Raw genomic sequence first — 25,088 nt, 5'->3', positions numbered from 1 at the left:
TTTGGTTTACACATTTACACAGGGAAGAGTAGTTCAGTCCTTTCCTTCTGAACTTGAAGCTCAACCATGAAAGAAACAGGATCTTGGTATGCTTCTGGGAAGTTGTGTTTAAATCACTTCAGGCAGAGGATTGAAGACAGTTTATTTTAGTGTTTCAGCCAATGCGTAAAAGGTGCTTCCATTTTTTTGCCATCAGCTTTCTGTTGACCACGAGTGCTTTCCCCAAGGCTTCCTGTGCTGCCCGTGTGCCCGGGCACTTTTTAGGAAAGGCCAAGAGGACTCAGTCCCTCGGAGATCCCCATCAGGCTGATGCATGGATTCGGTTACTGAGCTGCCTGAGAGCTGTGGGTTTGGGCTGAAGCCAAACACATGTGCAACTCCAAAGGGAACAAAGGTTAAATTTCTCCAGAATTTGGTGACAGATGAATGGGACCATTGGAGGTTCGCTTCCTAGAGCCATGTCTGTGCATAAAACTGATTTTTGTTTTGTTGGGACTGTGGTTTAAGGGTCAGTCAAGATCTGCTTGGTCATCAGAAGAATAAATGTCTTTGGAGGTATACTGGATGTTCTTGATTTGGAGGTGCTAACGTTGATAACTTTGCAAAAAGAGCTTTGCATCCCTTGTGAAACATATCCCAAGGACTTGTCTGTCCTTTCCATCTCCTTCAGGCTCGGCCCTTCCTTCCCGAGGCCTGCAGATCGCACGCTCCCTTCGGGTGCTGTCAGTGTGACTCTCCGCATGGTCTGAGGGATGGTTATCAAGCAGTGAGAGCAAAGCACTCCTCCACTTCTCTGCAATACACTGAGGTCTTGCTTGTGGGGGAAACAAATGACTTGCAATTTAACAAAGTGGCATTTTGCAGTAGCATCTTTTGTCTTTTAAGAATATATTTATCTGGGGAAAAACTCAGTGGCCTTTCCTTATTCAGCCTCCTATAAATACATGTGTTTTTGGAGCGTTTCACTTAGTTTTGGGCTGTTGTCTGACCACAGCTGATTGCAGACTGGGAAATGAATAGCCTAATTAAGAGTCATGAGATTTAAGACACATAAAATAGCCTTTTCTTTCAGGTATTTTTTTTCCTGTTTTGCACTGTCAGATTGTCTTGCTCTGAAACCATATTTTCAGTGGATACGTATTGCATCTTCTCACTCATTCAAATATTCATCAGAATGGTTTGAAGTAATACTTGAGGCCAATAACATTTGGATGATGATTTACCCAGCTGTGCATACATGCTGTAATGTGCTGCCTCCAATACAACAGTGTCATGTTTACTGCTCTGTCACTGTTGTATAATTTTTACTAAATAAAGCTCCTAAATGTCGTGCAAAGGTTAATGATCACTTACAACTACAGTAATCATGCAGAATACTAGTGGGTTTTGTGGAAATGTTTCTTTTAAATGGGGCTATGTTAAGCATTTTGTGCACCATTTAAATTTTGCCTTCTCATTAGACTGCAGGTTTGTGTCAGCAGCAACATGAAAACCCAGTTGAATCCTTTTCCTCTGGAGAGCATTTGAGCTGATCCTATCAGTGCAGTGTTTTTACTGATGCTGTCATTCCTATCCATTCCTAAGTGAGAACAAATAACATTGTTAATAGATAAATATTTATCACTAGAGGGATTAACCACAGATGTCTACAGATCTCAGTAGCACCAGGTTTAAGGCAATACACGATACCTTTAAAAACAAACTCTGGAGTACGTTTTGCCCCTAAAAGCTTCCAGATGAATGATATCAAAACCTAAGAATTGTAAACATTAGATAAACTGCTAATTTGAAGGACTTGCAGCAGCAGACAATCTCACCAGCCAAGAACCAGTGCTTTTCAGGACTTGCTTTCCTTTGTATCCGTCACTGACATTAGAAAATATTTAAATCCTTTTTCTCCCAGGCATGAGGAAGCTGTCACAATTTATCAACCCTTCTGTGGCTAAAGGAAATTTTTGAATCACAGGATTTAACAATGGTGGTTTCATGAGGAAAGGTTATTCTTGTGTCCCTTTCTTTCTTGGGACAAAAATGTTTTACCAAGAGTAACTTGGTAGGAAAATACATGCAGATAAGCAGTTACCACCACTTGAAACAGAAGTTGTAAATAAAGGCTTTTAGAGTCTCCTATTAGTCACCTATCTCTTTCTAACAAACCTTCCCAGAAAGCAGAACAATAGAACAGATTGAAGGTCATTTCTATTATGATTTTGTTTGCCTGTATTCATCAAATGCAGTGTATTTTCAGTGCTGAAAGCTTTCATACATAGTTTGTAATTATCATATAGCTTGTTATTAAAAATAGTGATTTTTTTGGTAAATTTGGGAAAAAAATAAGTAGAAACAAATGAAAAGCAAATGAAGGGCATTCTCTGGAGAGCAGTATAAGCCACCATTAGGACTTAAATCTAAGGAATATGTGCCTTTTTTGACATCTTTGTAAAGTCCCTTAATCTGACAAGATGCAGAGGCTGCAACTCAGCCTTCTACTGAGATAGAAAACTGGGAGAACTCTGCATGTTTCAGTAAGAAGTAAAAAAAAAATAGCACAGGGACAACTGCAGTAGATCAGTTGGTTTTCGGAAAGTGAAATTTGCAGGAGTGTGGCTGCATAAGGAAATTATCGTCTTACTGTCTTTTTAGTTTGGAACAGTTAAACTAATTTCATTTATGACATTCTTTATTTGTTTTAGGCTTTATTTTACCAGTGATATATATATATATCTATTATATTTATGTGGCTGTATAAAATGTAAAAGAATAGAATATAATGAGGCCTTTATAATTTTGTCAGGGTAAATACTTACTCTCTTCATTGAGGTTTTGTTGAAGTGCAAGCCCAGGGTCTTTCAATGTCTAGTGTTAGATTCTGCTTCAGGCATCAGAGAGGTTTCTCACAGAGCTAACATGCAAAGGGAATTGTATCAGCACAGGATACCACAATAGCAACTGCCAGGGAGAAACTCAGATCAATAACTGGAGCAGGGAGAAATGCTTGGCTGGAATGCTCTGATCTACCTTGAATTTAAAGCCAGCTGCTTGAAAATCCATCAGGCAAAACAAAGCTTGGAAAATGGCTAGGAAATACAACTCTATGTATTTTAAGAGTTTTTAAAGGACTTAACCATTTAGGGCAGCGCTCAGGGTCCAGGCTTCCTTCTAGAATGCTGTGCATTTGCAGGCAAGTACAACAATTTATATATCCCATAATCACATGCAAAAAGACAGTAACAAAACAAAGAAAAGTTATTAATGGATAAAAATTGAAGATTTTAGACCAGGAATACCAAAGCAGGTTACATTAATTGTTCATTTTCAGTGACAACTTCATCTTAAGTTGCCAAGGTATCTTTAAAAATGTAGCACCAAGTGAGTAATTATGGAATATGTAGAACCATCATTATGCCCTGTCAGGACGTATTTTATAGCCTTTTCTTAAAGCCTCAGAGCTTTTCCTAGATCAGTCACTCTATTTGTACTTCTTGGCCCTGTTTTATTTTCTTTAGCTCTATGGATCCTAACCATATATCTTACAGCTCTGAAGAAGACTAATTAAGAGTCTAATTAGAAGACTAATAAAGTCTAATATGGCCAAGAGTCGAAAAGAACGTCAAGGTGAAGATCTTCTCCAAATCCTTTCCAAAACTATGTTTTTTTAATTGGTCACAAAGTAATGAAAATGACAATAAAAATAGTTTATACTTTTACAGTCTTACTCCCTTTTATATCATGTTGCACTTTAGGATCTCCAACTGTTTATGCATTTGTGGAGGACAACAAAAATACTCTAGGAAGAATGAAGTTCCTCACCTGTAAGTAGTGACAGAATCAGGCCCTTATCTGTCACCTTATCCTACAGAGATTGAAGATATAAATTAATCCCATTGATTTAAAGAGTTTATGCTTGATTCAGTTAAAAGGTGTTAAAGGCTAGGAGTGAGGAAGGAAAGAAGTTACTCAATCACGACTTATACCTGAAATAGCTTTTTTGTCTCACTTTGTGCTTCTCACAACCCAGACCAGTGATCTTCTAGCTGAGGGTCTGATGGAGCACTGAGCGTTGTTTTACCTGTCTTTTGACTCAATATAATGCAGAAGTGGATTGCCTAAATTACATCTGCCACTCCTGCAACGTGTTGAATCCTTGAAAATTTAGCTATTACTGTGATTATCTTACAGTGCTGTGTATTTGTGATGTACACAACCTCATCAGATAGACTCGGAGCGTTGCATGAAAAAGCAGATTGTTAGGGACCTTGGAGGCTAAGCCAGGCTAACTTTGATGCTAGATCATGTAGCTTCTGTTTATTTGCCCTTTTTTCTTTTGGCAAGCCCATTCTGTTTTTCCAAAGTAAATTTTAATGCAGGTTACAATGTAGAATATCTTTTCACTATTAAATATACATATTTTAGCACAACGATTAAGGAATAAATCTATAACTGATTTTGGCACTGAAAGATATGTACTTAATACATATTGAGTGTAGGACCCATCTGTTGCTGAAATCTCTCTCTCACCATTCAGAGTGGTTCTTGAGATGTTTCCCCCATGAAGATATTTGTCACAGGACATTTCTTTAATTTGCTGTGTACTGGAACATGATTTCACGCTACGTACTCCCATGCTCCTGGCCTTGAGGAGGCTGAGCAGAGTCTTGCTATGGTTGCATTTTTAGAACAACCGTGCACCAGGTCTTCACTTCTGATTTGCCTAAGAAGGAAATCAGAGCAGCAGTAGACTGAACAATCCTAAATGTTAGAAAAAAATTACATAAAACCAAGCAACAACCCAAAGCAGGAACTCCGCAGTTTACTTTCAAGGGTAGTTTCAAGTTTACATGCAAGTAAACTTGTTACAACCTAGCCATCTGTACACTATTAGGTGCGTATCTGACAAAAAAAAAAAAAAAGAAAAAAAAGGAGGGAATAAATAAAAAAGCTGTCAAATGACTCTTGAACATTTGAATGGCTCAAAGGCTCTTTGTGTGGTAATGTTGGCACAGCTCCTAAGTGACCAGATGGAATTTTGTTAACACTCAACAGGACAAGGGCTGAGATTTTCTTTCTTAGCTTACTATATTTGAAAAGCTTGCATAAAATGTGTCAGAAAGCTTAATATTTTTTCCTAGTATGCAGAAATACACATATACTTTCCCTTAATGCAGATATGTTGGTTGACAGCTTCAGAAGCTATCTGTAAGGTGGGTAAGAAAAGAGATGTGAGAGGCTTTTGTAATTTCTAAAGCTGATGCCAATTGAAAGGTAGGAAACTTAAAAAGAAAATGCATACATTTTTCCTGTTATAATTTTGGAGGTGTTTGATAATTTAAATATGACAATTTGTTAGTGAATTTTAAAAAGGTGTTTTTATTTACACAGTGATTGTGTTAAAACCAGAATTCAGAAACAAGATTTTTTAATAAACAGGCAAAGTTTATATTTTTGTAAGAGATAACGAAAATATATAAATATTAAAAAAAAATCTTGGTTTCTCACATCAGGTACCATATCAGGTAGTGATGTCATATTTCTATTTAAAGACTCTGCTGAATATAGAAAACCACGTGAATGTATGTGAATCCCCCTATTCTCCCATTATCATGGCTTCATTGTCAGTAAGAAATTCCAGCAAACTGAAAGTCTCCATAGTCTCTGGTAAATCATGGGATGACTTTCAAACCAGACAGCTTAAGAAGCAAGAAACAAAATCTCTAACATGCCGTGGACTCATCATTTGCCTTTTAAGTGCTTCGTTTCCATTTTCAAGGCTTTCAGGGAATCCGTGATAGCCAGAAACGTGCTGTGTTACAGATTACTGTTTCATAACATCTGACTTATTACAGTATCTGAGGCTACAGGAGGAACACTAATGCGACATACAATTAGAGTTAGCCATCCTAATTTTGAGCCTGAGTATCTTATTCAGGCAGAATTCTCTCTGTGACCAGGGAAAGATGAGCCTGGGGGCTTTGCAGAGACTCAGATCCTGTGTTTGTTCAATAACTCAAACTGATAACATAAATACAGTTATGACAGATATTGTACTGTGTGCTTATATTGTCTGATTTATGTATACCCACTTGCATAGTGTAGGCCAAAGACTAGATCTAGAGCTCATTGAGGTCCGAAAGAGTTTTTAGCTTCTTCAGTACTGGAACTTTGTATCCTCCACCTTGTACTGCTTGATTTTCATTTACTTATTTATGTATATATTTTTATCGAAGCCTAAGTTCTGTATATAACTTGAATGTCGGAGAAGCCCAGTATCATTTAGCAAGCAATATTTTGTACAAAACTTGGAAAACATATAGAGAATTGGGAGCCCCATTAAATTATTAAAAAAAAAAAAAGGACAGTTTGTTCTAGTATGTCAGGGAAATAATTTAAAGGAAAATTCAAAAACATTTTTTGGAAAGTGTTTTCCTCTTACTATTTTTGATGTGATTAGTAGCATTTGCCATCTCTAGTCAGTTAACTGGAGTCATATTAGGATCAAAACTTTTAGTGTAGGTGCAAGCAGAAAAGGTTATGTGCAGTCGCATAGGTGCAATAGCACCCCAAAGGAAAGATCAAGCTGAGTAATGACTAAGATTTAAATACTCAGTTTCTAGACAGTACTATTTTTGTAGATGACTTTTATTCTATCACCTGTTCTCTCTTCTTGCTATCTTGACTTGATAAAGTCTCTCTTGGTTGCTAGATTAAAAACGCTTCAAGCAGAAAGTGTCTTGTGCAGCAGGAGAGGAGACAAAAGAACAAAATAAACCAACAATTATGTAAACACGAGTGGAAGGAAGAACCAGTAAAGAGAAGCTGGCCTTTCTGCGTGTGTGCATGTGCATGCATGTACACGTAAGCTTTCCTTTTCTGTGTGGCTGTTTATTTCTATGTAATGTATCATAAGGAATGATGACGTTGATTATTATTTGGGTTACACTTTATTTGCAGGATTGTTTCAGTCATTTGCAATATGGCTGAACTTGACTCTTCAGGAAGAGCTTTTTAAATTTTCTCTGTTTCAGTTTGCTCATCACTCAAGTGGTATATTGATTCCATCTTCCCTTATAAATACTCTCTGAAAACAAGAACATTAATATCTTTGAAGCACTGTGACATAATGTAATGATGCTAACTTTGTAATTGCTAATGAGGAAGGAAGTAATCTTTTAGAGAAGGATTTTTGAGTAGTGTTTGGCTAGATTCACATGAGGGAGGATACACCAAGACATTAAATTGTTGTTCTCTGACAGAACATTTATCCTAAAAGAGATACTGCAAAAAACAATATTCATCATATGTACATCTTGGTATGGAAAAGAAATATGGCAAAAAATATTCATGCATACATCTTGGTATGATATTGTATTGTATGTCATATGGCAAATATTTTCCAGGGTCAAATGTACATAGGGTGATTGTATTTTGGAACTTTTTTTGTTTTTAATATTTCTTTGCAACCTAATAATTTTTTTGTTTGCAGTAGTGTACATATACACTATATAAGGCTTTGTATATACACATCTATAAGATGAAGGAATTATAGAAATCTTATGGACTGTATGAATTTTTTGCACGGCTATCTGTTTTATTTATTTTGGGGATTGCACTAGTAATGGTAGCATTTGTTTAAATCTAACCGACGCTTAAGGATATTGTGACAAGTATGATTGTAACTGTGCCCACATAACAGAACCTGAAAATGGCAAATTATGAGCAAAACTGGGGGAAAAAAAAATGAGATTGGTGTAAAAAGTCATTTTTTGGGTTACTTAATAGTCAATTTATATATATATTATTTATTTGTTTGTTTGTTTGTTTATTTTCTTTCAAATCTGAGTGGTGAAAAATGTATTTTGAGATGCTGAACTTGATATTCTCAGGTATATGAGACTGAGAGCAATGCCTTTGGAGAAATACCAGCTGACACGTGATAATATTATGACAATTGACAACATGGGAATTGCATCATTTCAGCTGTTCTTGGGAGCTGGTGTGGGAGGCCACAAACACAGCAATTCATTGCCACAGTTGGGCTAAAAAGTCAGAATCGAGCTGCTAACAGAAACAGGCCTTTTGTGAACTAAGTGGGCAGACAAGAACTAAATAAATTCCTAAGATGCTACAAGTTATTCTTTAGACTGTCTAGCATCTCTTAAAAAAAAAAAATGTTATTGCTGACAGTAGCTGAAGTGTTCAAGGACATTTCTGTTATGGAAGGACACAGGGCAGGTGCCCTGCCCTGCTTTTGCCTGTTTCTCCAAATGGGAAAAGTACTGCAATGAATTTTGATTTTCCTCTGGATTCGAAATTCTGATGCTGCTTTCCAGAAACACAAGTGCACTGAATAGTAATCTGGGGAGAGAAATCGCTTAAGGATTGTCTTTAAAAAACTTTTTAAAAAGGGAAAAAGGGTAAGAGCTCCAATTCAGTAGGGTGTCTGAAGAAATGAACTGTGATACACATGAATTTATGAAACTAACATATTTATAAAGAGTCATATGAACATACGAGAATTAAGCCTGAGGACATAGAGGAAAACCAGATATTAAATTTTATGTGTAATTTTGACTGATGTAGATAAAGCACATCATTTAGGATAAAGCAGGCATCTTACCTGTTTTATTACCACTTTTATAACAGAGCATTGAATCAATTCACTGAAGGGATTCAGTTTTGCTTGTAGATGATGATGTGTGTTTCTTGCTTACTAAGGATCCAGTGAGAATTTAAAAGGCTTTTGTCTAGCAAAGGTCCTAATTAGTATTTTACGTTCTTGCCCTGCATGTCTCCTGGGTTTTGGTTGTGTGGCTCAGTGAATATCAGGCACCTGGAAACAACAAACTATATGAAAATAAAATGTGCAGTTATTTGTCAATTAAATGTATTTTCTTTAAAGAATAGTAGCCATACTGTATATTGTTTTATGTTCTACTCCTAGTAATAAAGTACCAGAAAAGATCTTTCCATAAACTGAGAACCATGTCTTTGCTAGTTGAAATCATTTTTTCTAACATCAGCTGACTTTTAAATGAAATTTTAGTACAGATTCTCTGTATCAAACAATGTATTTCTTTTTTATTTGTGAAAAGATCTATTTCATCCTTCTTTTAGACAATGTTTTAAACATGACCTTTAAGGGTTTTCATGTTTTATACCCCCTGCAAACCAGTAAGAATTGTTATGTAGATTTCATGGAATTTTGATCAGTTTCTTTGGACCTTAAGATAACTCCAAATCTTTAGTATTTCATTTTGAAGTATAGAAACACCCAAATCTGTATCACATTTTCCTTAGGAAGGGACAATAATCTTCCAAGATCCTGCAAAATCTTCTGAAATGTCATTCTTGTTGTCTTGCCTTTGTAACTCAGGACTAAGTAATAAGGAAAGGATTGCTAACATGTAGAAACCAATTACAGCAGCTACAGATCAATGTACCTTGCAGTAGTGTAAATATATTTTAAAGATATGAGATTGTATTAATTACAAGGGTTGATGCTTTTAATTCTACTTAGGTGCAAAGGTGTATGTTTCTTGCATCTTTTCAGGCGTTTTACTGAAGGAGTTCAGGGGTGAATAACAAAACAAAATGCCCTTTTTGCATAAAACTGCAGCAAAGTGAATAATCTGCATTGGTAAGAAACTTCAAGTGAACTGGTTACTAGATGGTGCTGGTTTTGAATACAAACTAAGTAGCTGTTAGCGTGTATAGGCTGACCTGATAATTACCAAAAATAATTAGGTAGATTACTGCTCAGGTGGCAATGAGCCATAGTGTGTCAGTATTTTCAGGTAATAAAAATGAGGCTCCTTGAGAGATTGAGGTGTCAGAAGAACAGATGCTGAAGCAAATGGATAAATGAAAGAGTAACAAGTCTCTAAGACCAGATGGTATATATCTAAGATTCAGAAAGTGTTTAAGAATGAAGCAGTTGAACTGTTGTCAAAAATAGGCAATCTTATTAAAATTAGCTACTATGCTGGAAAAGTAGAGCAAGTATACCTAAGTTAAAAACAGGTTGCAGCGGGAGCCCTGCAATTAATGATCTATCAGTATTTCCTTAGAAGTAGTAAAATTGGTTGAAAAAAACCTTAACCCACCTCTATGAACACGGTAAGGCAGAGGCAAACAAGGAGGATTTCTGTTTTAAACAAACAAAAGTTTCTCCTGGATTAGGAGGTGGATTCATGGATTTAACTGCTAACCTGCTTTAGAGCCAGGGTCAGCCTCAGGACCCGTTCAGCACCGCAGATGCAGTTAATAACAGAGGAATTACCTTACTGGCTATGGTAAAAGAAGTCTTTTCCAGGATGCTGGGTCCAAACAAACAGCCCAATAACATCCAAGCACATCTGGGAGATTTCTTTTCAAGGTGAACTAGAGCATCAAGGCACAATGTGACCACATGAATGCCATGTGCCCCCCCTGTAGCCCTGTGGGTCATACTGAAAGCTGGGGCACCCAATTTGTCCTATTTCTGACAGTGAGTGCCCAGAAACGTACATCTGGGAAAACACTGGGCAGGGCAGAGACAGGATGGGGTAAGTGCAGAGTGGTATTCTCTCAGTTTATGGTAATCTGCAGGTTAGGAACTTCCTACTCTAGAAGTTTAGTGCATATTTTAGTATTAATAGCCATGGGTGGGTTTTAGTTTCCTCATAAAATTTTTCTCATTGAATAAATTAAGTGAATCTGTTTACAGTTCCAGTTTGACAGTTTAAATACAACTGGGGTGAAAATATACTTTCTTTTCTAAGTTTGTTACTTGATGATTTCATTTTGATACTGTAGTTGTTGCGTTAGGAGAAGTAGTAAATAGTAGCTTTCTTCTAATTGTTTTAGGGCTATTCTTTATTCCATATATCTCAATCATTTTTACCCTCAGTCATTGTTTTTTCAAGGTGAAGAGTTCTCGCCTGTTTAATTTCTTGAGGCATTCCTTACCTTTGTTCAGCCATGTCTGTGCCTTTTCTAGTTCTTCAGGGTGTCATTTACAACATAGGGTACCTAGAGTTGCATCCAGTATTCAAGGTGTGGGACCAAAGAGGAACCCTGTGCTAGCTTGTCACTTGGAAAGGTTACACACCAAGAGCACCAGTGCAGCCAAAAGCATCTTGCTCAAAAGATGCTAAGTGAAAAGAGATGCCTGCCAATATAACCAGCATGGCTACAGCATCTATGCCTCAACTTTCCAAGACATGTTTCTCTGTGCCCGGAGATCCATCTCTGATTTTGCAGGCTGAACAATGTCTGCAGAACGTATGTCTGTAGTTCCTGATCGTTCTGGTTCAGTACATCCTATTTATTTTGAATTCCTTGTCTGTCAAGTTGCATGTATAATCCAATAGTACCTGTGCTCACAACAGTATACTGACTGTCAATCAAAAGATAGAGGAAATGTTAATGATATGTTCAAGGAGGATTTTTTCTTTTCTTTTTAAATCTCTATACTGGGTAAGATCACAAAATCCAGAAAAATAGACTGTGCAGACAAAAGCTATCCATCTAAATACTCTTCGGAAACATTTTAAATAATTTTTTTTAATGCCAGTCTTAAGATTATTTTTTTTGTGTGTACCTTGACTTTCTCTGTGGTTTGGATGAAGATGCTGTGAACTCAATGTAAGATTAGCAAGTTGGCTCTTGTACACAAAAGCTGCATCCCCGGATATACTACTGGCTACCCTGTAAAACTGTTTGTAGCATATCCAGCATTCCTGTGGCCCTGACCCAAAGCAAGGCTGATCAACTACCAGATTTTTATGAGATGAAGGAACAGTAATTTTGTATAAAACAAATTAGTGGTTGAAAATGAGTCACCGAAAAGCTCTCGGAAACAGAATGGAATATTAAAGCATTTACTTACATTAGTCATCTTCTATTTTTCTCTGTAAAAAAGCCTGTGCAAGAGGTAGTAGTAATAATGTGTTGCCACCAAAAGTAACACGTTACTACAGGATTTAATCCACCCCATTTTTGTGAGTGTTTGTGCAGGAGTAATTTTCAGGGGAAGTCAAAATGCAACAGGAGATGGAATGGGCCAGACAGTTGGGTCTGACAGCCCTTGCCAGACTCCACGTCCTGACTTACCAGTTTGTGTTGTTAGGATATCAAGTATAAAGGCTGTGGGGTTCAGGATTTTCTGCCCTAATTATTCTGAAAGCAGTCCTTTAAGCCAGGTGTAAGTATGAGTGACTCCCTGTGCTTGGGATAGACAAAATGGTTCATCCTACTGTTAAAATGCTGATTTGATGCCTCACAAACTCACGACATGATACCAGGTTGCTGAGCAACTGTATCATATGTATCACTACTAGCCTTATTTTTGCCTTTACCATCCTGTCCTGGTCCCCTTAAATCTTCCCAGCTAATGTAAGCTTTCATGTGACCTCACGTATTGACAAAATCTACTTATTCACATTTCCTTGTCACGCAGCCAAAAAGATTCCTTACATTGGTTTTATCCCACGGGTTTTTGTCTCTGAGAATATGATCAGCCTGTGCAGTAACAAGCCTACTGGAAACAGATTCTACAGAAACAGAGGAAGAGATGGAAAAGTAAGCAAGAGATGATCACAAGAAAACAACGGGGGTTTTGTACGTGGAAGAAAAGCATCTGCAGCTTCCGCCCTAAATGACAGGTTCAGTGCAACTGTGAAACTGCAGAAATCGGGAGCCTTGTGTAATTATATGGTAGGAACCCACTGGACCACTGCAGTCTTTTCACTCTGAATATCCCTGTCATTGTCATCTCAAACTGTAAGGTTTGTTCTTTTCAGAACAGCAAAAGAAGGAAAAAAAAAGGAACAAAACCTATGAATTTGTTTAAGATATATTTGCATATATCTGATACTTCCCGATTTCAAAGATAAATATGTCTCTTGAGGTTTTAACCCTGTTTAGAATGGAGAAAGCCCTGGCTTTGACAGAAATATACAAAATGAGCACGTAATGTGTTTCCTGAAAGGTGCTTTTTCCCTCTGTCTCTGTGGCCTTCTGACTTCGTGGCTAGAGTTCTAGTGTTCCTGCGGTATTCCTGCATGTGTTTTCTTTTACACAGGCTGAGGGATGGGATATGTGTCAAGATGCAATAAGTTTGGAATTGTAGGCTTGAGAGAAAATCAAACATTATTGTAATTTGCTTTAAGAACACATTTTATGCATATAGTTTCTAATTTAATTTCTGTGTATTGTATTTTTAAATTACTTACAGTGTTTAATCATATCTACTGAGTGGCAGTTTCACATTTTAAAGGTAATGTGGCATACCACTGCCACAAGCATTGGCTGACTTTTCATGTCTCAAGCTAAAAGTCTGTGTATGTCAGTGAGATGTGTACATGCTCAGTACCATGAAAAGTTGAGGGATTGAAATATTTAGTCAGTCACGTTTGAAGATTTTGCCCAAAATACATTATGGTGTGCATCATATGTGACTGTGGAGTATTAAAATGGTAGACTTCCCCCAGAAAAAGTAAGCAGAAGGCAGCCAGGAGGGAGTAGGAATAAAAGATGGGGGAGACGTTCCCGGTGCCTCCTGCAGGTTCTGATGTGGCAAGGAGTGGAAGAAATTACAAACATTTGAGATAGAGCACTCATCTCTTTGTCCAGTCAAATACAATTAAAGTGGGAGTTTGTTATTTATCAGGCATATATGTAAGGTAGAAGAGGCTATAAGAGAGAAACAAGGCCTGGGTGAGGTCTCTGATAACAGAAGCCTTTCTCCACAGTCTACAAAATCTGGTGTGAAGGTGAATTTCTTACCTACGCGTTTTCTTCCACAGACACTGGGAACCCCTGCTTTTTTGATACCTATCTCTCTCATAGTCCTCTTGCTATAAACAGCTGCTGCGGTTTCAAAGCTACATGTGTTAGCATGCAGGGAGATGAGATGAGGTACCTGTGTGGTGGAAGAGAGGTAGTGCCACAGTAGACGAAAACTGAAGAGAGATACGAGAGAGGGTGGTGGGTGAAGAAAAAGGAAGAGGAGCTGAAGCACAGTGTTAGTTTTGCAGTGGTTGGTCATTGAGTACCCCGCAGCGGTGTAACCTGACAAATTCCACTCACATTTAGGGGCGATGGGGCTCCTGCCTGTAGCCTAGCTAAGGCCACACGTGTATTGGTCAGTAAAGAAACCAACTGTCTGATAAACAATTTAATACCTAAAGACTGAGAACTTAAAAAAAATGAAGCACCGTACTTTTATCTGCATGGGAACTTGGGCTACGAAAGGATAGGTGAATCAAAAATGGAAATGGGATGAAAGCCCCAGCTTTGGCTGAGAAGCAAAGCAGCTCCAGGAGTGCGATTCTGCTGCCTCCATGGCACACCTTCTGCGCCTCAAAGGCAAAGAAAGGCAACATAAGGGAAGCTCTTGCCTCCTTCCCTTTGCACCATCCCGTATGTGGGCAAGTGAGGAGGAGGCAAAGTGCAGCAGCCGCCAGTTTGCTTCTGAAGGGGGCTTCCTACGTCGGTGCGAAGCTCTGAGGCAGCGCTGGCTGCCTTTCAGGCCCAGAAGATGCCAGCGCTGTGTGGCGGAGGGACCGTACCTACGGTTCGGTAGGGCTGGGGTGAAGGCTTTCTGATTAGTCACCGGGGAATGGTAGGCGGCTAGACACTATTTAACATTATTTGTTTTGAGTAACAATTCCTGCTCACTGACAGAGTTGGCATGGAAACCGAATCAGCACTCGTTTTTAAAAGGGTAGTCCATTCAGAGGGAGGTTAGTCATCAGCGGGCAGGCCGAAGAGACCTGGGCTGCAGCTGCTAACGCGCTTATATTTTGTCCCCGAATAAACAGAGTACTCAAAATGGTAGCAGGGATACTGCCCTAACTTGTATGAGGATAAATGGGAGTCTGTTGAGAATTGTATTACATGGTTTGAATTGATTTGTTTATTTTTTTTTTTAAATTTTTTTTTTTTTCCTAAAGAGGGAAGAGTTATTGAATTACCCTGAAATTCAGAAGGTTCTGATTTCTAGAAGATGCCTTATATTTTCCCAGATCAGCTGAATTTAAACAGTTAACACAGTTCATAAAAACCGTGGTGCTTGTAACAATGTGGTGAAAAATGGCATAGTCCTTAAAAGGCTCTAAGCTTAGCACTAGGGCTTTGTGAATGCCTCGTTGAGATGGAATCCTATATAGCATACACAAAATGGCATTTTCAATTACTTTCCCATTGTTGATGAAAAAAATCAAGATGTGCTTATTTCCATCATATTTTTGCCACGCACGAGGATAGAAGCAAAGATCCTGCTGCTGGTTTTCTGAACCAGCTAGACTGAGGCAATATTGATGGCTAAATTGCCATTCAGCAGCATTTCATAAAGTGCCTGCTGGCATCCTGTTCTCAGATGCAGAATGATAAATGTATGTATAAATTTGAAAAGTTTAATTTCATGCATAACCTTTGACTCCTGGCTTTTTATATACTCAGAAATATATACTATAGACCATTCATTCCTTCTTCATTGACACAGGATTTTGTTTACTTTACAGTAACTATTTACATTCAGTGCTGTTACCAAATTGCAAAGGACACTGATTTCTCTTCTCTTTGTGTTTACCAAGCAGATAATCTAAGTGATGCCCTGAAAAAGCTGAAGATAACAACCACTGACAGCACGGCAGATAGCTTGGAGGGATGCTTGGACTGTCTGCTTCAAGCTCTGGCACAAAACAGTAAGTTCTGTGGACCTTTCAAATTTTAAATCATATCATGAGATCAGTGAATAAAAAGGGAGATAATAAATTATGTCTGAAAGACTCACTCAAGCAATGGGCTGCTAGATTGATTGCTCTGGGTTTTGTTGTGTTGTTTTTTTTTTAACCCACATATGTGTGACATTCAGGTGGCAATGAAGACAGTAGTAGTTAAATTTCTGATGTTTGTAACAGCTGTAGTCCAGTCCTTTTTCCAATATTATGACATAGCACAAGAACTTTGAAAATTGAAGATTTCTTCACACAAAAAACAAAGATGGACAAATGAGCCTGATGGGACAGGGAGAGGGATATGGGAGCTGCTTGCTAATTCTGGTTAAAAGAGCATGGTTTCCTATCCATAATGTATTTTTCCTCATATTTTGAATTTATATTTCTTAGGAAAGTAGTTTTAATTAGCAGAAGTGGGCCTGCTATCCCAAGATAGTCCAAATTTAACAACTAGTATAATAACAAAAATAACTTAAGAATGGAACAAGAAGAGGTTTTTTTTGTTTTGTTTGTTTGTTTACTGAAAGCTGTGGAATGTGTGTCCCTACTCTTTGCAGGCAGAAAGGTATGGTAAATTAAGATGATGAGACTCTTCCAGGTTTAACTTTCTTAGCACTTCACATGGTGGCAGAAGAAAAATCTGTGTACAATTTCAGGTCAAAAAACTTGTCAGAATAGATATAAGTCATAATTACACTTCCTTTTTTAAAAAATAAAATGATGGTCTTTTGTAAATATCTGTACTCTCAAAAGTATATGCTATCAATAACTCATGTTTCTTCCCCATGATGTTATTCACATCATTTTGGTTTCCTTGGTGTAAAATGAGGTTTTTCACAATAGGATATAAGTTCCATCCATATCACATCAAAGATGTCATGTGGATAGTAACAGTCTTTGCATTGAATGGTAGTGGTGTGGGTTTTTTTGTTTCATTTTAATTATTTTGCAAGGAGATGTCAGCCAGGAAATAATAAACTCCGTTTTTTAGATCAACTCATTTTTTGATGATGAATCATTTTTATAACAGGTTTATTTATTAGGTGTATCCAATTCTTTTATCCAATTTTCAATTGGCTTTGGTATTTCCAATATTTTAAAGTCTAATGCTTAAACTTAAGCAATAAAAAGAAGACGGTATGAATAATGACGATGCACTTAGTGCTTAGTATAAATAGCAGAGTTTATCATTTTGCCTGTGAAGGTTGCATAGCTATGTCACAGCACAAGTTTGGCAGATGCAAAGTAATTTTGACTAATGCACAGCAAGCATACCAGTGCTTCCTTGCAACCAGATGACTCTCTTCCATTGCAGTGAGGGGCTTTACTCTTCTTTCCAAAATCCTTTCTCTTCTGATCTTGTGGCTGCCAAATCAGATAAACAGATTAGGATTTTGACCTATCTTTTCTTGGGTAGTTTTACAGAATCTAGCTCTAATCCCTGCCTGGTTTACCATGTTTTTTACATATAAGTCAGTAATATGAACATAACCCTGATGAACTGCCATGCGATACAGATCTGTACATTTTTTCAGTTGCCTAAGATAGACGTAGATTTGGATCACTTCACTTAAAGAATACTGAGCTAGATTCACAAGAAGCAATAAGGGTTCTTAAATACAAATACCTTAAAACATACTTTGCTTGCCCTAGTACACTTTGTCTTTTCTTCTTTCCATTAGCCAGTGAAGATGGTGACTCTTTTTTTGCTATCTGTTTTCTCGCACGATATTTTCTGTGCCTTGTCATCTTCCTTTCATCGCATTTTTCTCTGCCTAGAAGATAATCATTTTATCCACCACCTATTCATTCTCACAATGATTTTATACACATAGTGACATTGCTTACCAATTCCCAGGTTAGCCAAGTATCAACTCTAAGTGGAGGTAAGGACAATTAATTTCCAGTGGATATAGAGATCTTCGTCCACTAAAAGTCTTAAGTTGGCTGCCCTCAATGAAGGTGCAGTTTCAAGTTTTTTTTCAAGGTTGACCAAAAAAACACAAAAATTTTTAATAATGATCACTCATTGATGACTGGCGTGAACTTTTCATCAAAAAGTTTAAGTAGAAAAGCACTATTGCCCTTTTTTAAATTGCTCAGGCCATTAACTGCACCTTGCATATATATATCTGAAAGACAATTCAGATGATATCCTTCAAAACTGCATCCTTAGAGAACACGGCAATCTTTTTCTTTTGGCAGAAAAAAAAAAAGGAAGAATTAAGTGCCCCACCTAGAACTTTGGTAAATTGCTGTAGGATATTTCCAAGCTTACTGGAAAGAACAGACCAAGCAGGAAGTTGTCCTCCAAAACAGAGAATAAGGTTCCAGCTTTGGGTAATTAAACTGACCTTTCCATTTCTAGGTAATTAATTTTCCGGTTTGACAGTATCCCAAAGGAGAGGATGTATTTTGTGATAAAGATTACTACCCTACAGCTACAAAGTAGAGGAGATTAGGTGCCAATATGCTTATACCTCTGCCTGTGTTCTGTGAAGAAGAGAGTCAGCTTTCTTAGTGATCAACTATGCATCCAAAATTTGCTTCTGATACCTTTGAACTAGGGAAGAAATTCTTTGCTAGTCCAAAAAGCGAGTATGAAAAGGCTTGTTTTACAGAAACTATCAAAGTAAAGACTTTAAAGAAAGTATGTTTGATGATAATCCAATTTAGGGGGAGGGAAGAGCCGAAATGGCAAAAGCATTTTGTCTAAAATAACTCACTAAAAATTAGATGGGTTAGATAGGACAGCTTTTTCAACATCTTGTTAGTAAATTAGAAGCCTATAAATCAGTTGCTTTTCAAGTAAATTAGACAGTTTGATACCAAAGTTTTACTGAGTTTCCAGAAAAAAAAAAGGCTTTAGTTCCCAAGATAGTCTGATGATTTTGAAAAAAAAAATTCAGAAAGAACACAGGCTTCTCTTTTGGCATAAATTTGTAAGAACAGCAGCGCATTCAGAAGACTTCAGAGATTATTAGGTAAATTGCATGTAATGGATTGGTTCAAGAAGTAGTTATATTATATAGTTGTCTTTCTAAACACTGCAGTCTGTGGGATATAATTGAGCTACCGATACAGTGGGATAGTCGTTCTTCCTTTGACCAAGCAGCCAGTGAATGTCCTTTCTCATAGTTCTTATCCATCTAATTAACTTCTTAATATGGATTTATTTATTTTTTTATTTGGTACGGTGGGTACTGTATGTACAGATTACGTATATGATAATATTGTATAGATGTGTTACAAACTACACCTCTGTGTATTAATACATCTCTCTCTCTCTCTCAATATATGTATATCAAGCAAACAACATTTGGGGCTAAATGATCACAAATGTTTTACCATTAACAAGAAGTCAATCATTTCACAGAAATGACATAATTTATATTGGTAGATAGGAGCAGTAACACGTAACCCGTAAACAAAGCAAGACAACATGACAGAATGGTTTAAGAGATGATTCCATATGCTTCAGAGAACATAGTTTAAACTGTTTAGAGTCAAAGAGACGTTTTGTCATTTTAAAATGTGATTTTTTTTTTCATGAAATAGTTTTTTAATACTTTAAATCAGTTTATTTTTTTTTAATAACTTGATTTGCCCAAAATGAGTTGAAACAGGAGAACCAGTGAGCTACAGTGCAAAGGCATACTGTTAGCAAATTTCTGCCAGATAAGTCATGTTTGGGTACCTTAAGAATAACCTATTATTAAAGCTAGTAGTCTAACCTTTCGTGACTATATATATATATCTATATACACATACATCTATATGTAAGATAAGGGAATTTACCAGGACTGCTCTGAAGACTGTTCATACTGTACAGGCTGTCCCCAGAGTGCATGCAGTGATGCCACAATGATTGATTCATAGCTAGTCTCTTCTTTTGCGGGTAGAATTAAATAATGTCTAGGTAGATAATGTGGAATATGTTTTACATGGGAAAGTTTTATTAGTTGTGTTTTCATATAACATTAAAATAGCAATGTTTCCACTGGAGATCCTTCAAAGAAAGGTAAAAGCTGAGTAATAATAATTGGAAGTCAGATTGTTTATACTAAATTATAGGTTAATTGTAACAGAAATAGTTTTAATAAAATTTCTCAAATAATGATTCTACTTTCCCTTAATATATTCCCATGTGTATGATAATATTAATGAAATTTGCATTCTGCTTATAGTTCAGTAAGTCATCATATTAGAGTAAGAACAGAAAAATAATCCATGCAAGGAGTAGGGTTTATTTTAATAAAATTTTATAGGTCTGTGATTTCATTGGGAGTTCACAGTGGTATCTTAAGTCACATAACTTATATTCACTGAGACTTAGAAATGTAAATATTATTTTAACTTACATAAAATTGACTGTATTTTTAATACACTAATGGAACCCACTCCCATGTACCACCAGCCAAAAACCACAGTTAAACCCTGTGTTAGTACAACATTGTGTTTTTAACAAAGGAAATAAAAATGTATCGTTCCCACAAGTTCAGTGTAGACATGCTGCATCTACAGGGGAATTTTTCTACACAAAGAACTATTACACTGCTTTTAATTGCTAGCTGCATGCATGCAGCATATGTTGTGGTTGTTGCAGAAACATAAGGTAATTTCCTTAGTCTCCAACAGTACAGTGACAGGTTTGGTTCCGTTTACTTTGCATGCAATCTTTTAACTTTTTCTTATGTTAAAATGTTACAAATTACTTTCTTCCAATATTATATGACATGCCATATAGAAAGGGATGGTGAAATTGAGATGAATGTTGTAGCTCTAATTGCTTTTTATGTCATCTGTTGTTTGTCCTTTTTCTTTTTTCTTTTTTTTTTTTTAACAATCCTTTTGCCAACCCATCACTTGTTTGATAATTGTAGTGCCCTGGAACATGATACCCCTTGTCTAGCCTTATGAGCTATTCTGCCATTTGTCACACCAACCAAATTAAGGCATATGCATACACACGTACTATACTACACAAGGGTGAGTCGGAGAATAATTTCTGATAACTGCCCGTAAATATTTAGCAGGTCAAATTGAAATGCTTTTAGCTACTATTTGTCTAGGGAGACAGCAGTAAAGCCTTTCACATCTGAGACCTGGGCCTGAAAATTCTGCACAGATGGTTTCTTCAAGTGACATTGTTTGGAGAGACATTTATTCCTATTTATGCAGATATTTTAGTTCTTATGTGTCACCAGCGCTTGTGGCTGGGGCCAGTTATATATGGACTATCTAGAGGCACTGGATAAAACGGAGGGCTATAGGCTCAGAGAGGTAGTAATGACAGGGGAATAAGAGATAAGCACGTGTTAGAAATGCTTTACAATAGGAAAACACACCTTATTTCATGAACTTCCTTCAGCATTCCCAGTGAAGTCAACTGGCATAGCTGGGGACTTTGCACCCATTCTGCCCACCGTATTTCTGAAAGCAAAACACAAGTGCTTGATCTCCTTCCACCCAGCAGCATTCATAATTTCTAAACAGCTGAACTTTCTGTATTTTAGATCTCTGAAGGCAGGCTGTGGTGCATGATACATAAGCAGTGTCAGCAGCAGAGAAATAGAGTCAGTCAGCCATGCACTGAATGAATTACTGGCTTCTACCAAATCAGGAGGTGAAATTCATATATCACATGTGTTATCTTTTAAAAACTATACATTAAACAAGTGGCTCCATTGTCTGTCCTGTACAATTTAGATGTATAGACATGGTTTGGTGTGTTACTGTCAGAAACGAATTTTGCTGACCTGTAAGCAGATAGTTTACAGTAAAATGAAGTGCAGAATTATCATAATAATTGGAAAAGACAAAAAAAAAAAAAAAAAAAGAGGAATTAGTTTGTCAGAGCATTTGATTCTGAGGTTCTGTAGCTTTTTGTTTCAATTCAGCTTAAAAACAACAATACTAAGATTAACAGTGCATTGCAAAATGTAATTTCATTTTGTGTGTAATATGTTAAAATTCCTTCCATTATAATTTGAAAATGTTTAACAAACAGGGGTTGTTTTCTTCCCCCTTCCCACCCCCACCCCAAATAGGCTAGAGTAATAAACAGTTTGCCTTCTAGCTGCTTTATAATAAAGTCTGTAAAGACAAAAATGAATTAAAGTCTGCAGAAAAAATCCACAGGAGGCAATGAAAGCAAAGAGAGCTCTGGTAGGTGAGTCTGAATGCATTTCTCTCAGAGAAACATTGTCGTGTCATCTCCCTGTGTTCACTGTGAAGCGGGGAGTAAGTTCCCTTCCCCGGGGCTTCAGACTGCCCTCTGACACCACAGAAATATCACATACTTGTCTGAAGCCCAGAGCCATCTGCCTACGCGTCTTGGCCATAATATTAAAAGCTTCATATTTGGTGTGATATTTTTGCTAAATTGCTGTCGTATTTAGCAACTTTGGAATCAAAGGGTATTTTGCATGTTTGTTATTTTGTTTTAATTGCAATTACAGAAGGACATTCTCTGAAAAGTCATTCTTCCCCTACATACAAGTGGAACTGAAGATGCAAGGGAGGCATATTTGCTTGCCTGACTGACAGAAACTCTCAGTGCAGATACTGTAGAAAAATGACATCTAATGACACCATCTCTAGTGGCATCATTAGACTTGGTGTATTACTGAATATTATTACTTTTTGAATAACAAAAAGCAGCTGAATATTACTACGTGCTCACGTTATTTTCTATTTTGGAACCAAGAACTGTGTTATGAAACAGAAAACAATTATTTGGTTTCAAGAGTTTTGTTTTAAGAGCACAATGTTACGTATTTTATTATTGTCGTAATTCAGAGGATGTAGTAATTGGAACTTAAATTGTTTTATGCAGAAGAAAATCTGTGAGACAATGGATACATCTTCATCCATTTATGATTTTATTGGGTCAAACATTTTTAATTTAGGCCTTAATCAATGACAGCCTAAACTAACAAAAAAATGTGATAGCTGAATTGCAGCTAGGAATCTAGTTTTTTATACATAAAACCTAGGAAAGGTAAAGGTAAACCTAGGAAACATTACATGCTGGATAAGAGTATTTTGACAGATTATAAACTTAGATTTCTGAGAAGTAGCAGATGCTCTTTTCTCATATCCAAAAAGATATATGACTATGTACTACCAGATTTTGGGAATGGTAGGTTAATCATGGTAGGGAAGTACAATAGAAAACAATATTGGCCGTCACTGCATACATGTATTATTATATAGTGATTTATACCTATGAAGTGCTGTCTCATAAATGTTACGTCTATCAAAAAATAGTTATCTTAAGATCCTCAAATAGAGGTCCACAAGAAAGGACTGCCTGGAAAAAGAAAACTGGGAGGAAATATTGGTTTTCTTTTAAACCACAGGCCTTCTGGGACAATTATTGCAGTAACAACAGAAAAATGAAAATGTTATTGCTAGTCCAGACATGCTGCATTTCAGATACAAGAGGTTATAGCAGACATAAATAACCCAGATTTGACAGATGAGGAATCTGAAAATCGGCTGAGAACATTATTTTTGGCTCTGATATTCTTTCTCAGCGTAAGAGGCTGAAAATGCCCACTAATCCCAGCCTTCAGCACCTGGCTCTGAAAAATGCCTGGTGTGTGACTGAAGTGCAAAGGCAAGCACACGCACTTCCAGCCATTTTTTACACATGCTGTTTGAGAGGCTGCTTCTGAGTTTGCATGTTGGTGTGTAAAAAAAAGTGCTGAAGCAAAATTATGCCAATAAAGATATGTTTAAGTGAGAGGGCAGGGCCCCATTTTTGAAAAAGGGGTTAGAAATTTTGGAAAGCAGTTACAGTTTAATGAAGAAGGTTTAAAATAACACACTTTACCTTAAAGATGTGACTGGCTAAGATGCACAATTTTCTGTTTATTGAGTTATGCTGATCACTGATAAGGAACTATCAGATGATACAGGAAAATTTTAGCTTCATGTCTGAAACTGCAAATTTCAGCGTTATTCTAAAGCTTCTTTGGTATGTCATTTTTTTCTGCCTTTTTTTTTTTTTTTCCCCTCCAACATATTTTAGCTATATACTGTAAGCCTTATTTTCATTTGTATATACTCGCTGTGTCGCATCAGAGAAAATAACATGATGTTACAAACTTCCTGAGCAAATGCTAGCAGGTCTTTTCCATCACTTCCTGCTGTTTCAGCTTTCTGGGGCTGAGATCGTGAGCTCAGCCCTCCTACCTAAAGCTTCTGTTCAGGTTTTCTCTTGAAAGTCACCAGTGGGTTTTCTGAAACCCCTTGGATCCCATTTGATGGCATCACAGAGGAGGATGCGTTGGCATCTGCTAAAGAAAATGGTGGATTTCAGCAGAAAGAACTGATTTCTCACTTCCTTCATCAGAGATGAAACTTACCATCCTATGCCCTGAATCTTCTGTAGACACTTGCTTTCAAAGGCATCTAGTTTCCTGTCTTTAATGTTTTGGTGGATTTCCAGTTCTCACAACCATATGTTAACACAGAGGTTATATCTGAGTTGGAAATTCTTGATTTTGTTCTGTTCTTTATAACTGTGACTTCCATATGCTGTCGAATTTAGCTTGTACTCATACTCTTCCTATAATTGACGTTACTTTTTCTGATCCTTACTGGCCATAGAACAATTCAGAACAATTCCTGTACTGGAGGAAAAAAATCACAGAAGATTCAGAGACCATTTTTTTTGTAATTGCTAAATTCAGATCTCACCTAAGAAATATCAGCTTAACTGAATTTTTTCAAATGCATTGCCACTGCTGATGCCTTTGATTTATGAAAAAAAAAAAAAAATCTGTTTACCTACCTTTTTTTCTATTATCTTTTTATACATTTATGGCAGCTCAACATACATGTACTTAATTGCAGAGTCAAGTAAGTGTCTCTCTGCTTAACTTTCAGCACATCAGAATGCCATGCTATTTCAGAGAAATGTTGTGCAGTACATACAGTATTAAGCAGTGGTCATTTCATGTTTTGTTTCTGTGATTGTCTCACACATTACTATGAAAGGGAAAGACTGGTTACCCCCCCAACCCAAACATAGAAAAAAATAATCTATAGAACCCTTTGTCCTAGCAGAGTTATTCTAAGACACAAAAATTACCTGAAATTACATTCATTTGTTCCCATTGATAGGTATTTTAAGCTGACCTTTTCTGAAGTATAGAGAAAAATCTCTGCATTTCAGATGTTGCTCAGTCAAACTTTACCATAAACAACACCAAACTAACCTTTTGCAGTTTTGAAGTCAAATTTAAGCAGAATAAGAGTAAAATGAGGTGTCTCACTTCAGGTACACAGTGACCGAGTAACAATGCTTTCATAATTGTGAACTTTTCCACAGCATTTTAGCCTAAAACAAAATAATAA

At 36.9% G+C, this 25,088-nt stretch overlaps 1 protein-coding gene across 1 annotated transcript in view; it reads left to right on the top strand.

Moving 5' to 3' along the window:
* Window positions 1–15,553: 15,553 nt before the first annotated feature.
* The window catches only part of RAP1GDS1 (Rap1 GTPase-GDP dissociation stimulator 1), a 63,810-nt gene continuing 54,275 nt past the window's right edge, over window positions 15,554–25,088 (top strand). The window contains exon 1 of the mRNA XM_032186009.1: window positions 15,554–15,686. The gene's annotated coding sequence lies outside the window, so the exon portion shown is untranslated. The remainder of the gene's footprint in view (window positions 15,687–25,088) is intronic.

The sequence above is a fragment of the Aythya fuligula genome, chromosome 4 (genome assembly GCF_009819795.1).
Source record: "Aythya fuligula isolate bAytFul2 chromosome 4, bAytFul2.pri, whole genome shotgun sequence".
Taxonomy (NCBI): Eukaryota; Metazoa; Chordata; class Aves; order Anseriformes; family Anatidae; genus Aythya; species Aythya fuligula.
Note: the sequence above shows the minus strand (reverse complement) of the source record. Positions and strands in the feature narration are given on the sequence as shown.